The sequence below is a fragment of the Condylura cristata genome, unplaced genomic scaffold (assembly GCF_000260355.1).
Source record: "Condylura cristata isolate star-nosed mole 26May11 unplaced genomic scaffold, ConCri1.0 scaffold00016, whole genome shotgun sequence".
Lineage (NCBI taxonomy): Eukaryota > Metazoa > Chordata > Mammalia > Eulipotyphla > Talpidae > Condylura > Condylura cristata.
Window position 1 is genome coordinate 39830167 of NW_004567117.1, and position 4285 is coordinate 39834451.

The 4285-nt window shown below is 53.1% G+C and overlaps 1 protein-coding gene across 1 annotated transcript in view; it reads right to left on the reverse strand.

Moving 5' to 3' along the window:
* RNF152 (ring finger protein 152) overlaps window positions 1-3566 on the reverse strand; it is a 67655-nt gene extending 64089 nt beyond the window's left edge. The window contains exon 1 of the mRNA XM_012725827.1: window positions 3443-3566. The gene's annotated coding sequence lies outside the window, so the exon portion shown is untranslated. The remainder of the gene's footprint in view (window positions 1-3442) is intronic.
* Window positions 3567-4285: the final 719 nt, after the last annotated feature.

Below are 4285 nucleotides of genomic sequence, written 5' to 3' on the forward strand. Positions count from 1 at the left end.
GTGTCACCTATGGGTGGGCTGTCAGCTCACCGTGTCACCTATGGGTGGGCTGTCAGCTCCCTGTGTCACCTCTGGGTGGTCTGTCAGCTCCTGGAGAGCTGTTTATAAAATGTCTTCCACGAGGTGACTGTTGACACTATTACTAACAGTATCAGAAGGGAAACCAGTTTGTTAAGATCCAACACACACTGAAAGTCCCCACACAGCCAAAGCCTCCTCTAACGCATGCATGTATTTCTCACAACATGAACAAAGACAGTGGGGTGAGCAGCTGTCCCCACCGCAAGGGCCTGCTTATGCACAGCACCCCACTACTTTTAGGGAGCATGAGACCAGGAGCACTTTAAAACTGGTCTTCAGTGTTGTCAACACGCTTGTTGATCTAACTTCAATGCCCCAGAATCTTTGTGTGTTTTATCAGCCTTGGGGGCAGGGAAGTCTCTTACTCAGCTGCTTCTGCTTTTTCAAAACTTCAAAGTAACCAGAGGGGACCAGACTACCCACATTCCGTCAACACCTATTAGGTGACTCCCGGCCCAGGAGGGCCCATGTTTTTCTACACACAGAGCTGCTCCAAAACACTCAGGAAGTCTTAGACAAGAGGCAGATGGCAAAGGAGAGGAAGTCGCTAACACCTCTCCATTACATAATGCTAAGCACAGAACTTCCCACGACCAGCCTCAGAAATCTCAACTTCTCCTGGTCTATCACTTCAAAGTAAACAACAACTCAAAATGGGCATAAAGAAAGAAAGCTGAAATTTTTATTTGCTAGCCCGCATACAATGATGTTAGTAAAGATAATAACATATGAGTAAAAGCAGGTCAGAGAAGAACCAGGTTTCTGAAGATACATATCCCTCGTTCATCAGGTAGGCACCGGTAGGACACCCAATGGCTTTGCTGCACTAACGCTGAGCAGAGGGAGCTCTTGGTCCCGTCACACGTGAAGCCATTGGTGCTGTTTACCTACCTCCAGTTCTCCCATTTTCAGTACCAGAAAAACTGAATTGTGGCCAAATTGGGGAGGTCGGGGTGGGGGTGTCACATGAACAGCTCCTGCCAAAGCAAAGTGAGTCACTTCTGGCTCAGAGCATGTCATTGCGGGAGCAGGATCCTCTAGAGCACCCCTCCCTCCCAGGCCGGGGTGATACAGCAAGAGCACACCGTCATGGCGCCTCTATCGCATGTGTCCTTGAGTGACCCCCGTGAGCAAGACACACCTGCAGAGCATGCCGGCCCTAAAGCATGACACCAGGTTGAACCACCGGGGCGGCTCGTTATTACTGCAGGCCGCCCGAGCCACACATACTGTCTAAAAGTGGGACACGGCAACAGCCCCTCCCCTCCCGTCTTCTACAGATTAAACAGAGAAGCAGAAACTGCTTCAAACTTACAGTGCAGAGGGGAACGCAAAAACACCTTGAAGGCGCAGACAGGACAGACAGGTTCCTGCAGCGCTCTGTGAAAACAGGGTGACCTCTCAACCGTGGTGAGCACCAACCCTTCATGAGGGATTCCGCTGGGGACTTGGGACTGAAGAAAAGGTCACCTTCTGACAACAGGTCCAGCCAGTTACAAGCAGTGAGCTCCAGGATGAAAGGGGCACTCAAGAGGCGCAAGAGAGCCTGCTCCTCACTCACAAGTCCAACACCACTCTTGGCTCCCCTCTCTAGCTGCCCTGACGGAATTATCCTCACCGCGGTGGTTCCTCCACGCTCCCCACCCCTCAGCCCCGCACCTATCTTGGAGTCCATTACCTAGCAGGTGTTCATGAAGATGCGCCGAGTGAGTCAAATGTGCCAGGACTCGAGCACTGGAGGCAAAGGTTGGCCTAATGACCTCCAGGGCTCCTCCACGCCAAAGCTAAGCGCGCAACTGCAGACACAGGGGGGTGGGGAGTCTCCACCTTAAACAAGATTACACATCAGTACAACACTTTATTATGATTTATTACTGTACACCATTACAACCACAGGGAGACCTCAAACAGCACTCTGCTATCTTTGCCGTGAACGTGCATTTACATGTGCAGGTAGATGTTTTCCCATGTGGAATTTTGTGTGTGAGGTATTTATTTTTTCTATTAAAAAAAAAAACCACACCTTTGTTTCTATTGCATTATTACACTCCCTATTATCCCATCACGTGGCGTTTCCTCTTGCAGGAACACAGCACACACCCTGCATTATTGCTGACATAAAAATTACTTGTCAGAATACCTCGATCCCAGCACTATTACAAATCTGGTGTTTGCAAAGCGCTGGCCTTTGTTCCAGCTGTTTCCAGCTGATCATCTACTTCTCCTGGGGAGTCCCTGATGCTCCTAGTGGAAGGAGATGCCAGTGTCACTTTGGGATTTTTAAAGTCACCTTTCAAAACAGAACTACTGTAGGAGAATGACACACCTTGCAAGTTTTTAGGTTTTATTTTCAAAGGCTTGGGGGGAGAAAATGGTGACGAGAGCAGCGACCACGACACTGGCTGCTGCTATTGCAGTGCCAGGCAGAAGGCACAGCGACCCTTTCTGCCCAGACACACTCCGGCCCCTTCTGGCATCCCCACTCGCTGCTACCTGTGCAGACTCAGCACTCTGCCCTCTAGGAGACAATGCCAGGGCCAAGGTGTCCTGATACACCTGAAGGTTATGCTTCCAATGAGCTCCATCCAGATAACCCCAGATCTGGTTAGGCTGACATCAAAACGGAACTATCCTTGGAAAGAAAAGAACAGGCCAGAGTTTTTGGAAAAGAACCAAGAGCCTAAAGATAAAAAGCAGAACTGAGAGCCTAATGGTTCACGGCTATAAAAATGGAAACTTAACTAAAGATCCATATTCTCTGTTTTCTTTCTGCGGCCCCAACACCCTCTCGTCCTGCTCCCCAGTAACTTACTGCCCACATGCCCCCCCTTAAACTGCCAGCAATGTAATAAGGAAGGATGAGGGAGCGACATGATTTCATAAGAAGGTCACTACATTAGACCAGTGCCTTCGCTGAGCTCTGGTGACATTTACAATGGTCGATTACAACCATTCCGTTTCAGCAAACAATATCCCGCTTACAGATTGATAACAAAATAAATTAGACTACAGATAAGAAAGCAGACATGTGGCTGACCAGATCCCATCCAGATCCCACATTCAGATACAACCCTCTGTCCTGTGGATTATATCACAATTCTCATCAGAGAAATGCATACAACCCCAAACACGCCCGGGCCCCCACGACTTCACCCAAGAAGTCATTTTCACCCAAGAAGTCATTTGCAAATTCTCTGAACCAGGAGTTTCGCGGCCCCCACCACGGCTCATGCCACCCCACCCCCCTCAACCCAGGAATGCAAAGGGGTGGTGCAGAAGCCATTCAGACCGCCCCGGGCAAACACGGTCGGGCCAAATGACCCAGAGACACCCAGGCGGCGACCCAGATGTTGGGGGTTACCTGAATCTGTCACCGAGTCCCTTTCACCCCCTTCTGCGTGATGACATCAAGTGGAAATGGTACGCGCTTGGGAGTCAAGAGGCTGGCAAGCAGGAAACACAATTGAGCCTGAGCTTTGTTCAGCCTGCAGTGAGATACATGCAGTAAGGGTTAGACACGCTCACGGAGGAAGAAATGCCAGCATCCGCCCGGGTCAGCGGCGGCCGCCAGGGTGCTCGCGGGAGGGGGCGGCCGCAGAGGTGCGAGAGCGCCGAGCCGCGGAGGGGGCGTAACGCTTGCTAATGGTCTCCACAGGATAAATACCCGCCTCCCCCCACTCCTCCGCAGTCTCCCCCGCCCCCAAGTTCTGCTCGGGTGGTAGAGCTTCTACTAGCAACTGTAATCTCCGAAAGAAAGAAACCCGAGCGGGCGGGGAAGAACATTGGGGGGCAAACACACTAGCGAAATCCACCAGGTAGAGCCGGTGCCCCGCGGGCTGGGCGCCCAGACCCGCAGCCCCCTTTATAGACACCCCGCGAGCATCCCCGCCGCTTCGCCCCCGTCCACCACCTCTCCGAGTCGCTGTCACTCCGCTCCGCCGATTTCGCTACTCTTCCCGGCGCCGCCCCCACCCCGGCAGGGTCGGGGGACCGCGGCGGCCGGAGCAGCGTCCCACGAGTCCAGCCGGCTTTGTCCTGCCGCTGCCCTTCTAGCGGCAAGCGCCCAGGGCGCGTGGGTCTGCACAAAGACCCCAACATCTGGCCGGCCGCAGCGCCCTCCCCTCCCGGGGGGGACCCCGGGGCCGCAGAGGGGCGCGCGAGGGCAACTTCTCGGGGCGGGGCAGGCGTCAGACCAGGGCTGGAG